At 39.9% G+C, this 13,599-nt stretch overlaps 1 non-coding gene across 1 annotated transcript; it reads left to right on the forward strand.

Annotated features, from left to right (window-relative positions):
- The first annotated feature begins 11,500 nt into the window (after positions 1–11,500).
- Positions 11,501–11,606, forward strand: LOC117129405. Its single transcript, XR_004453054.1, has one exon. It is a non-coding gene; the product is annotated as a small nucleolar RNA R71 (small nucleolar RNA).
- Positions 11,607–13,599: the final 1,993 nt, after the last annotated feature.

Consider the following 13,599-nt stretch of genomic DNA (forward strand, 5'->3'; position numbering starts at 1 on the left):
TATAAAAATTCCATAGTTCTTTTGTTTTTTACACTGGTCAAATACTCAAATACATCATCATATAAATCAATATTTCTATTTTCTATGACACTGATGATCAAATAAATATAAACATAATAAATTAGCTCTTTCCTTTTTTTCATCGTCTAAAGCAACAATTTTAAGAAATGTTATAAAATACTATTAAATTCAAAGGTAATTTATATAAAATAAAATGGAAATATTAATAAGAGTAAATTAGCTCAATTTACTAAAAGAAGTGGGATACCATAGAATTGAGGGAAAATGGTGATGATGGGGGGAAGAAAATTAGGGGGAAATAGGGTATGGAGTGCAAATAGGGTATATGTTGTGTGTAGGGAGTACAAATTCTCTATTAATAAATATAAATACCATTATCCAAATCATATTATGAAAATTCATTAATTTTGAAAATTCATTCATGGTTTATTTGGTGTTCAAGTATAAGAGCATATGCAAGATAACATATGAAAGATTCAAATAAAGTTATATATTTCTAAATAATAACGATCTATATTAGGTTTTCATGTGCTACCTAACTTAAAATAATTTCTACCTATAATAAATTGTCATTTCCTTGTTTTCATCGTCTAAAATTGTATAAAATACGATTAAATTCAAAACAAAAATAGAAAAGAGAGATAATTCAATTTTATGTGTTGAACTTATTGAATTTATTGAACACGATTTTAAGAAAATTTATCCTACTTTTTTATCAAGTCAAAGTAGAACAAGCATTAATAAAAATGCATTTCTATAAAAAAAAAAATCTTTAATGGTAAGATAAATATATGATCCGTAAATAGACGAATGAATAAAAACAAAAGATATAAATGTATTATATTCCACTAAATTTGAAAATATAACCAAGTAGATGTAGTCTTGGGGTTTGGTGTGTTCCCACATTAGTCCTAAGTTCAATTATCCTTAGGAACTAAATTATCTTTACTTAGTTAGTCTGTGCTTGGGTTTTAGCCCAAATGGTTCATATGGTAGGCAGTAACTGATGATCAGTCAATCTCCTGACATTAGTCGGAAGACATTCCAAACTCGATCGGGTCAGGCAGTAAAGTAGCCAGTCCACTTTGTACAGCTAAGAATCTGACCGATCATCAGTTAAGTAAGTTAAAATATTATCTACTAAACGAATTCAAGCTTGATAATAATTATAATATTGTTGTGAAAGTAAAAATACATTTTTGCACAATCCAAAAAAAGTATATGCAATATAAAAAATTCAACAAAACTACATAAGAGCATAACTGAAACTAAATGAATTAAAATAAAAAATATATTAAAACATCTACACCGTCGAATTTTTTTTTTGGCTTAACTACAACTTTCAGTAACCAAGTATGTGAATACAAAGATTTTAACCTCACAGAGATTTTAACCCCACATACAAAGCCATGATCTAGTATCACTCATGAACACTAAGAAGGATCATACGCTACCCAATCGAATCAGCTTTCATTTTTCACCACAACGAGAATAAGTTTATCCCACGACTCGAGATAAACCGTCTCTTGCACCACCTATATCTACCATACGAGACAGATACATACAAACCCAAACACAATAAGATCTACATAAGATGACTTCATGAGACCATAGCATTGGTTGCCAAATGATTAGAGTGAAAGCTCGGACCAACACTGCAACACCAGAACGGTGCATATCCAGCGTAGACCATTGCATTCGAGCTCTGTGTCCTGCTCCTTACCCAAAAGGACGGAAACATGTTTCGTACTGGGAAAGACGGACTTCGACGGCAGCAACGAGACTGGTTAAGCACACAAAGTTTCCAATAGTGTGGGCTCGTACCGCCGGCTAAACAGAGTCCCCGCCGCCGACGCTGGGAAGTAGAGCACCACCGTGTGCCACCTGCAAAGAACACTCCTCCGGTTGACCACTCCGATGGTGTGGGTCCTTGCAACGCGTCCTTCACCGAGAACCGGATCTCTGAACCATTTTTCACCGCTCATCACAACACTCCTCCGATAGTCTCACCGGCGCATAGGTAGGTGGAACCAAAGGTGGAGGAGCTTCCCACTGAGTCACGCGCCCCGCCGTGAAGAGAGCCACCATAGATCTTAAAAGGTAAAACTAGATCTGGCGGTTCATTTAGCCCTAAAAGCCGACCTCCCTCACGGGTACCGCTTCAAATCCTCACCGCTCCTCCAAGACCGTCGATTGCCACGTTACCTTTAACCGCTAAGGGGTCGCCAGTGAAGAAGCCGATAGGTTCAGAGCAGAAAATATATCGGTTCTGAAGTGAGGTAGAAGAAGAGGGAAGCAAAAGAAAAAAAAAAGAAACAGGGAAGGAGAGTTTACCTCCGGCATCGGCAGGGCACCGAACCGGAGTGGAGGCGGCGCTGTTTTGAAAGAGAGTTTTTAGGTAACACCGCCAAATTAGAACCATAACATAGCTTATTCAAATCTCAACAATATTAATAAAAAAAAGCTATTTCAGTTGCACATACACAGTCTGTTAACCTCATATAACATAAGTATCATATAACAACAAACACACACCATCTTTTAACCTCATCTTAGTTGCGCATATTAGAAGTATTAAAACTTATTTCTCACCAATCAGAAAGATTGAAATTTGTATCCCTGAACGTTTGATTTGGTTTTAATGGTTTGAACGTAAAGTCATACCAAAATAGTATGTTCTGAATCAAATTTAATACCTAACCCATCCTGAGATCCAAATACAAAACCAACCAACCTTCGAATCAAACTTTGTTAAATTTTTAAAATCAGATTTATCGGTTCAATTAGGTTAGCCATTGATTATGTTTCAAAATTTTGAGGAGTAAACTGATCTAAATCAGATTGTGTGGATTGAAGTTCACACTTAATACATTATGGAGATACAAGTTTTGATCTTTCGGATTGGAGAGAAATAGGTTCTAATACTTCTAATAAGTATAATTAAGACGAGGTTGAAAGATTGTGTGTAATTATTACGATATGACACTTCTGGTATGTAAATAGGACAAAATTTAATCAACCACAGCTAAACTTGTACTAAATCTCCTAACACTAAAAATTTTCAATGAACAATACTAATAAAAAAAGGAACCACCTAAATACCAATTCATACAAGAATATAAAAATAAATGGTCAGTATAAAAACAAATGTTAAATAAAATTTTTTATCAATGCAAATTATCCATGCGAATCTCTGACCAACCAGTAGTATGCAATATTGATGAACTACTTCATGGACAACAATTTTCTAATGTAGTTCCTCTGCAACCCTCAAATTGGCGAATGGATCTCTATGTACGAATTCGTCAATGGACATGTTTTCTCCATAGCAATGAAGGACTTTGCCTACAACATTTTGGAACTTATAATAAGATTTTCAACTTATAATCTGCAAAAAATTATATTTCAGGTCTACTTTACACTGTTAACCACTATGCCAATGGGCTTCCACAAATTTTATTGTTCAAACTTCAAACTTATATTTTGTCATATTTCTTTAAAATTTAAGAGAAAAATTCAGTGTAAAAATTATTTACAAAAATTATTTATAATTTATTTTATCTTTTCAACTTATACTTTTAATATTTACAATTTTTTGTATTATTTGTTTTTTATTCTGACAAAGATGGTAAGTCGATGGGACAACTGATATACCATGGATTTTACCCATTATTAACCATGGTATATATGTGTTTTAGGATATATTTACTACGATATGGAGTCTATTTATAGTGTTTACAGGTTCAGAGACGATTAGGAGGAAAGTGGTGATTTTGGTGTCTTTTAGATTCTTTTGAGCGAAGAGCTGCACATACGCGTCAGATTAGCTATGGATGGAGACCTTCCCACCGTTAGATTGAACCCACATTTTAACATAAGATATACCTTTGAGTTACCTTTCCAATTCTACCGGTTTGAGGTCAATCAGCATCCTCTAGCAGACGTTATGCCTGTTTTACTGAATAGTAGTTAGTCTGTCTCGCAAGAGGAAGCTGTCGAGGAGATGAAAGACTGTCGATCGATGGTGCACCCTTGCCATCGATCGACGGTGATCCCAGAATATGATCCAAGCATATTTTATGACCGATTGAAGCCCAGAAGTAACCATAAATTACCAGAATACCCTTAGACGACCTAAAACCCTATTTATGTGTTTTCTAAGCCATTGTTGACGACTAAAGATTTATTTTATTCATAGTTCTAGGTTAGGTGATACCACTCAAATTACCCTAAGGAGTGTTACTCTCATCAAAAGAGGTTCAGATGTAGTACTTAGGGATCGAATCCACAAGGAGCTAGGGAACAATTAAATCTAGTGTTTATTAATTCTAAAGGTTGTAATGTTTTAAATAAAATAGCAATAGTAACTAGCGAGTAAATGATAAATGTAACTTAGGTTGGAAATGATATTAGATGCAGGGCCACTATTCAGGTGTTGGAGATTATAATTCCTATAGATGCCTAACTGTTGCATGCATGATATATTAGAGCTCATTCGCTTAACTCAGTGATCAGCTGTCGCATGTACCACTGGTTAACAGACTAGATCTTGTGTCTCACCGGTTAGATGCAGACACAAGAGAGTGTCGATCGATAGTCTATTAAGACGTCGACCGATACACTTTTGCCAACATCGATCGATTGTCAGTTGAGGACATCGATCGACGGGTTCTAGCCAGGCCTATGCGCGAGTATGAAAATGCTCTACTAAGATTCTAAATTGGCGGTTAGCCCTCTCTAGCAATCCTAATATGATAGATAGATGTCAGGATGGGATAACAAGGGTGCTTGAATATGCAATCCTATGATCAAGTTCTAGTTAGCTAGGCTAAAACAAGCAATGAATACAAATCTATCATGAATATCACAACAAGGCAGATCTATAGTTTGGGGCTAATCCCACAAACCTATCTGAACCCTGGATCTAACAGTTGAACTACTCAGACATAGCAAAGCAATTCATATCAATGGATAAATAGAAACTCATAGAATAGATGATAAGAAAATGAAACAAGGAGTTCCAATCACAAGTGATCTTCTCTCCCAAATGAAACTTGTAACAAAATTAGGTCTAGAAAAGAAAAGCTCTCCCTGCTGTCAAACACTTAGGCAGTATATATTCTACTAGGTTAAAAACTCGTCAGGGCATTTTGGTAATTTGGCTTGGCCTTCGTTTTTAAGTCTGCTGAATCCAAAATGTCGCGTCTGGTGTCTCGACATCGATCGACGGTACTTGTGTACATCGATCGATATTAATCTTCATCTGTCGAGGCATTTCCTGATATCGATCGCCAGCACTGATGCGTATCGATCGATTATTCTTCCTCTCGTCGACCTCTAAGTGGTCAGCTCGGGTGAAATGTCATTTATGCTCCAAAGTTATAGCTTTACTCCGAAATGCACCTAAACCTGAAAACATACCTAGAAGAGTAGAAAACATAGATATATATATAGTAAAATAATAATATACCATGGATAAAAATGGGTCAAATCCAAGGTATATCAACTCTCCCAGACTTACCATTTTGCTTGTCCTCAAGCAAAACATACAGGCAGTCTCTCTGAAAGAGGTTTGAAAATATTTGGGAACTTAAGATTTTAAAAACATAGAAATCTTTCCTCAACAATTTTGCAACCACATTTAAACAGTCCTAATCACAAAAGCACACTATGCAATATCCTAGCTTAGCAACCATTTCTAACATAACACAACTCATCAATTCACGTCTGACATCCCCTCTACTGATTTCATTTCTTAGCATAAATATAAAGTGAATGCTTTACCTTGAGAGTATCGATCACAGGATGCAAGGATTTCAGACAGGTATCTGGAGCTGAAGGTAAAAGTTAGTTCCTAGTTTCTCTCTCTCTAAATTTCTCTCTTGAGTCAAAGTCTGCTTCCATTGCAGGATCAGTGACCAAGATTGGACAGGCGTCCATGAATCAAAACTTAATGGTGGTTGCCACCAAGTTCTGTTCACTTCTTTTTGACCTATATCCAAGAGTTCTTTGCGAAAGCGAGCCTTGAAGACTGTCGCCTCCAAGTCCCGTTTCGAACTCTTTTATTTGAGTCTTTATGAATCAAGTCTTAATGGTTCTAGCCACCAAGTCATGTTCAGACTCATCCTAATTAAACAATAGATCTTTCTTAAATTTTTTTTTTATTTATTATTATTTTTTTTTTTATATATAACTAATCTAGGGTCGAAATCTAGAGAGAGAAAATGTGATAAATAATCTAAACCAGGCGTTACCTTCTAGACCTATCTGAAGAATCTGATCCCATGTATACCAAGCCCCAAGACAAGCGGTTATGTCAAGTTTAGTTTTGGAAATCAGCTTTGGTTACTTCATACGGTTCAAGGCAAGTGTGTAGTTGATAGGTTGATCTGCTTTAGCATCTTTAGTGCTATCTGCAATCAGTAAATCTAAAATGGTGCTAAAGATTGGTTAGATATTCATGTTTAAACCAATATAAGATTATAGTCCCTATTTTCGATAGATAAGCATAATTTATTTGAAATTCCTTTTTACGTAAGAATAAAATAAATTATATCAGTAAATCTCCCCCCAGACTTAAATTACACTGTCCCAGTGTAACTCAGCCGGAGTTATGATGAAAAGTGTATGATGTACGAAATGTAACAAGTAGGTAAGATACATCTGACCGGATTATATATCGATCGATGGGTAAGTGTTACATCGATCGTCGTGTGGTTGCCTATGTCGAACGATGTCGACGTCTCGTCGTCGGTCGATATTCAAGTCCTCCTACTTGGTTCTCCTAAATCTGAAAGAGATAAAACGAAAGAAATTAAATGCTAGCTAATAAAACCAAAGTAAAATACCTAATAGTGGGTTGCCTCCCACTCAGCGCTTGGTTATAGTCATTTAGCTTGACTGTGGTAGTGATTGGCTATTGGGTGGAGAAGCAGCTGCTTGTTGGAAAGCAAGCATCCACGTCATCTCTGCGCATTCTGGACCAAGATGCAATGAAACTTCTTGTGGCCTCATCATTTCTTGTCCATTTGTCATCCATCTTCCCAAGTACATTGGAGATGTTCTGTAGCCTTTCTTGAATGTTGTCAATGCTGACCTGGTGCCAGCCTATGTTGTCATAGGCGTATGCTGAAAGATCTGTCAGTTCCTTTTGCATTGACTCCACTGTCTTGTGTATCAGCTGCTCGCCGATTGTTGTAGACTCGGCGTCGATCGATGCGATTATGTGTTCGTTGGTCGATCTCGGTGAGTTGCCGTCGATCGATTTTGCCTTTGTCCTGTCGATCGATGCTGATATCTGATGTTGAGCTGCGAGTTGCCTCTGAATGGCTTTGACTTCTTTCTGTAGCCATTCTGCGTGGTTGTCTAGTCCACTGATTTTGTTGTCGAATGGAAAGTAGATGTCATCGCAGCGTTTGTCAAGTCGTTCCTCCATGTTGTCTAGAGCAGTGTAGATCTTGGATGTGATCTTGTCAACTTCTGCTGCTGTGTAAGGAAGTAACTCCACAGGTTTCTTGCCATCGATCCAGGGTCCTCTTAGCCTGTCGATCGATGCTGATTTTTCCTGCAAAAAACTTTGATTAGTAATGTTCTCAATATCCTTTTGGGCATCAAGTAATTGACTAGACAATTTGTTTAAATATCATGACTGGTGATATAAAACGGTCATGCATATCCTCGTAAGTCCTCAGCCTCTCATTCATTGCTGAGACTTTGGCGTCGAGCGATGTGAAGGTGCACATGTCGATCGATGTGGCTGGATGTTGGTCCTTCTTGCGAATGGTGTCCAGGTCTTGCTGTAGTAGCTCGATTTTGGTGCTTAGCCAGTCCACGTTGTTGTTGAGAGGGCAGTAAACGTCGTTTATCCTTGTGTCGATGTATGAGACTTCCCATTCATCCATGTGTTGTGTTGAGCATCGCGGTTCTGCAAGGATCTGAGCTGTAGGAAGACTGACGTCGATCGATGTTGAACATGGTGCGTCGATCGATGCTGAGGTCGTAGCTTCCTTATCAAGTTGCTGACGTAAACTATCAATTTCTGTCCTCATTTCTGCCATACATCTGAAAAGCTCATTGTAGGCCTCCAAAGGCTGATGTGTTTCATCTACCAGTGTTTTGAGCTCCTCTCCCAGTTTCTCCTGAGCTCCACAAATACCAAACACCATTTCATCGATTTCTTCTTTGGTGTAGAGTTCTGGTGCCAGTCTTGTGAGTGTGAAGGAAGTGGCATGTTCTGGAAGACAGATGTGGCTCTCTTCAAAAAGAGATGCTCTTTCCAGTATTTTCCTGATGTTGTCCTTTGTGACAGGTATCATCTCACCAGCTGCGCTTCGTGCGTGTCCACGCTCATCTCTGTAGACTCCATATTGGTCCCTTTGTTCCCAAGTGAACTTTCTGGCTCCATACATGTCGAAAGCGCGGCTCCCACATTCATAGCGTCTGTCGATCGACGTCGGATTATCCATATCGATCGACGTTGGTGTTATCCTGTCGATCGATGTCTCCATTATACCGTCGATCGATGCTTGCCCTTTTGGTTGGCGTGATAGATCTGGGTTGGTCTCTGTTGTGGTGACTCCTGCGTGGTTGTTGGGATCTGTTAGAATGACGTCTGGAGTGCCACGTTGCTGTGAGAACAGGTTGTCGGGTCCATTGGTTACTTGAAGGATGTCTGCTATGTCCTCTCTGGACACTTGTAAAATCCTTCCATCCATTGCACGTGCGTTGCCATCTGGATCCCTGAAAATACCAAATTCATCAGGTGTTAGAAAACCGTAATCAATGTTTGCATAATTATTCTTTTTAGAAATAGAGAGATTAGGGTTTAGAGTAGTATCGATCGATGTAGATACAGTTACATCGATCGATGGCAGAGTAATTTCTGCAGAACTTGTGTTCTTGAGATGATTGCTCTTCATGGATTTTTCTGTTGATGTAGAAGGAAGAGTGTTCATCTTATTTGCTTGTGTGTTTGCTCTGATGTGTGTAGGTGGTTTCGGAGGTGCAAAACGATTTATATAGGTATCTGTAAACCTAGTTAGGGAGGGAATATTCTCCTGCTCCTGAATTTTCGCTGCGGCGCGAATATCGATCGATGTTCCTTTCGGTGTGTCGATCGATGTGAGCGGTTGTTTTGCTGGACGAGGGTGGGTATCGACCGATGTGGAGTGCACAGCGTCGAACGATGTTGGAAACGTGTTGGTGAAATTGTGTATTTCAAGTCTTTCATCCTGCAAAGACATTTCTATTGCACGTTCTTTCCAGTAATCCTCATCGTATTCCTCGGTATGTTCCTCATGAGGTGAAGTAATTACAGTGTCAACTGCAAAACTTTCATGGAAACCACTGTCTGCCCAACTGCCTATGGAATAATCATCATGTCCTCTCCTGGTTGGAGGTTGGAAGGCAAAATGTTGGTAGCAATGATTAGGTGAAGCGAAATGGTCAAGTGGGTGCATTACGTCGAGTGACGTGTTGTTGTGGTCATCGGTCACCATTGACACATTGGAATCGATCGATGGAAAGGTTGGGGTGTCGATCGATTCCGAGTACTCTGTTTCGTACTCCGATTCATACTCTGCTCCACAATGGCATGCGCCAATGAAGCCAAGTTCTTTCCCATAATCCACAGAATTAATTACCTTTCTCTTAGGTCGGATGGGATCGTAGTGGATGTTTGGGTCTATGAGCGTTAGACACAATTTGTTTTTGTTCATGTCACATACAGCTCCTACTGTAGCTAGGAAGAATCTTCCAAGCAGAAGTGAAGAGTTCTAGTTAAGCTCGATGTCTAAGACATGAAAATCTAGAGGGACAAGGGCATTACCAATCAGTACCTCCAAATCTCTTATGATGCCTACGGGTCGTTTCTCTGAAAGATCCACGAAGGTGAAGGATTCTGTTGAGGGTTCGATGGTCAAACCAAGCTGGTCCGCCATGATCTTAGGGAGGATACTAACCGATGCTCATGTGTCACACATTGAATGGGGAAATTCAACACCCTTGACTATGCATGGTATTGCAAACTTCCCAGGATCACTCTTCTTCGTCAATGTGATCCTGTGTTTCATCTTTCCTCTGACTTGATGAAACATTCTCCTAATGTCCTCCTCAGTTACCTTTGTTTCTCTGAAGAACATCCACAACCGGTGTGTGAAGTAAGCTTCATCAAAAGGTTTTTCGATTGGGATTCTGAGGACTCGTTTAATGAAACCATCCATCTCCTTATCGTTAGCTTCCCTCTTAAGGTTTTTAGGAATCTTCTCCTTCCTTTTCCTTAACCTTCTCCCTTCAGATTGTTGTTCTTCTTGAACAGGTTCTGTTGAACTATTTAAAGGGTTGGGTGTTGGTTCGGGTGGGTTTGCTAATGGTTTAGGTGGTAGTCTGAGTGCATTGATGTAATCATTATCGATTGAGGGTAACCGCACTCGGTACGTCGGACTCACTCCGTCGATCGATGGTTGAGTTAACCGATCGATCGATTTTTTCATAGAAAGGGGAGGGTGGGTGAGGATGCTTAGCTGCGAATTCTTCATGAGTTAGAATTCGAACCGCATTGCATTCAGTCGAATCGGCAGACGACGTCGATCGATGTCTGGAGTAATCCATCCATCGATCTTCATCATGGTCTGTCGATCGATGCGAGTTCATCGACATCGGTCGACACCATTGAGATCCGCCGAGACTCATGGAGCTTTCGATTTCGAAATCTCCGTCCTCAAGGTTTTCATTTCTCACCACTTGCCAGAATTCATCATCTATGATGGCATTTACGTGGTGTTTCCCTTTGTTGGCTCCTGTTTCTCTAGCAAAAGCTTCTTGCCTCTTAATAGTCTCGCCCGTCTGAATTACTTGGGCTTCAAGTTTTCTCACCTGAGTCCCTAAGGTCTCGATTTTGGTGTTCAGATTGTTGTAGGCAGAATCTATCTTACCGTTGAAATCCACGGTGATTTGTTGTTGTCCCAACAGTACTTGATCAAGCATTTCTTCGATCTTGCTTTTCTGAGTTTGGGTTGGTGGATTTTGATAGTAAGAGTTCGAGTAGCTCTTGCTGTTGTTGAAGGGTTTTTGAAATTGTGAACTTTGGTTACTTCTTTGGCCATTTCCAAAGAAGTTTCTGTTTCCGCCCTGGTTTCCAAATTTTTGGAATCTGGTACCTCCGATGTAGTTCACATCTTCTTCTCCTTCAGTATCTGCTACTTCTCCTTCAGCTGAACATACTTACTTCCTAAGAAGTTCGTGCACCACATCTAACTTAGCTCTTACTTCGTCCATCTGTTCCTTCCCGATAGAGGCTACAGACTTCTTCCGTTCAGAGTTAGTGTTTTTGGTGCTGCTGCTGTTAGCAAGGTTTTCGATAAGTCTCAGAGCTTCCAACGGATTCCGAGTAGTGAAGTTTCCTTCACTCGCCGTATCAAGAGCCATTTGATACTGTAAAGCGAGACCTCGGAAGAAAGTGCTTAGCAGCTGCACTTCATTAAATCCGTGGTGTGGACAGTCTCTCTGGAAAAACCTAAATCTAATCCACGCATCTTTGAAGGACTCTCCAGTCTTCTGCGAGAATGTGGAAATTTTGTTCCGAAGTTCTTCAGCGCGCGTCTCATCGAAGAAGTTTCGTAAGAAAGCATTCTTGATGTCGCTCCAAGATGTTAAAGATCCTGTGGGTTGCTGCCTAAGCCAGTGCATCGCTTCTCCATTCAGCGTGTATCTGAAGAGCTTGGACAGCAGGTAATCTTTGGGGACTCCTTCCATCCGAATGGCAGCGATTAGATCCTCGAACCGTTCCAAACGGTCCATAGGATGCTCGCGCGGTAACCCAGAGTAGGGTATCTGCGACACGAGAGTGTAGTAGTATTGAGGCTTCAGCTAGAAATTCTGCTTCTGGATCTCCGGAAGTCGAATCGCTGACTGTTGGAATAGTACTCATATGGGCGATTGTAGTCCATCAATGGTTTCGATCGAGCGTCCTCATCTACAGTTTGAGCAGCTCCTGTAGCATCAGCATCAGGGATTACAGTTCCCAGAGCATCTATTTTCTGACCTGTTGCATTACGCAGATGACCGGCCTGGTCATACAGGTTTTCGTTCTCATCCTGAGTTAGAATAATAATGTTTACCATTTTTGACGACACGTTATCGATCGACGTACGCGGTGTAGTATCGATCGTTGTCGAACGACTGGGATCAATCGACGATGACGGTCTGGTGTCGGTCGACGGTTGGTTGTGCGTATCGATCGACGACGAAGTGGTTGCGTCGAGCGATGTGGAACGTTGACCTCTACGGATGGTGCGTTCCAAATGAGCAGGATCGTCTGAGAACAGCAAGCCTTTCTCCTTGTTGCTTCTGGTACCGTTGGGCATGCACCTGAAAAGATAAGAAAAAGAAAGATTATTAGAAAAGGGGGTAAAGAAAAGAATAAGAACTAATAAAACTAAATCTAATGGCGATCAAAGCTCCCCGGCAACGGCGCCAAATGTGCTACCACGCAAATTACCCTAAGGAGTGTTACTCTCATCAAAAGAGGTTCAGATGTAGTACTTAGGGATCAAATCCACAAGGAGCTAGAGAACAATTAAATCTAGTGTTTATTAATTTTAAAGGTTGTTATGTTTTAAATAAAATAGCAATATTAACTAGCGAGTAAATGATAAATGTAACTTAGGTTGGAAATGATATTAGATGCAGGACCACTATTCAGGTGTTGGAGATTATAATTCCTATAGATGCCTAACTGTTGCATGCATGATATATTAGAGCTCATTCGCTTAACTCAGTGATCAGCTGTCGCATGTACCACTGGTTAACAGACTAGATCTTGTGTCTCACCGGTTAGATGCAGACACAAGAGAGTGTCGATCGATAGTCTATCAAGACGTCGACCGATACACTTTTGCCAACATCGATCGATTGTCAGTTGAGGACATCGATCGACGGGTTCTAGCCAGGCCTATGCGCGAGTATGAAAATGCTCTACTAAGATCCTAAATTGGCGGTTAGCCCTCTCTAGCAATCCTAATATGATAGATAGATGTCAGGATGGGATAACAAGGGTGCTTGAATATGCAATCCTATGATCAAGTTCTAGTTAGCTAGGCTAAAACAAGCAATGAATACAAATCTATCATGAATATCACAACAAGACAGATCTATAGTTTGGGGCTAATCCCACAAACCTATCTGAACCCTGGATCTAACAGTTGAACTACTTAGACATAGCAAAGCAATTCATATCAATGGATAAATAGAAACTCATAGAATAGATGATAAGAAAATGAAACAAGGAGTTCCAATCACAAGTGATCTTCTCTCCCAAATGAAACTTGTAACAAAACTAGGTCTAGAAAAGAAAAGCTATCCCTGCCGTCAAACACTTAAGCAGTATATATTCTACTAGGTTAAGAACTCGTCAGGGCATTTTGGTAATTTGGCTTGGCCTTGGTTTTTAAGTCTGCTGAATCCAAAATGTCGCACCTGGTGTCTCGACATCGATCGACGGTACTTGTGTACATCGATCGATATTAATCTTCATCTGTCGAGGCATTTCCTGATATCGATCGCCAGCACTGATGCGTATCG

The sequence above is a fragment of the Brassica rapa genome, chromosome A10 (genome assembly GCF_000309985.2).
Source record: "Brassica rapa cultivar Chiifu-401-42 chromosome A10, CAAS_Brap_v3.01, whole genome shotgun sequence".
Lineage (NCBI taxonomy): Eukaryota > Viridiplantae > Streptophyta > Magnoliopsida > Brassicales > Brassicaceae > Brassica > Brassica rapa.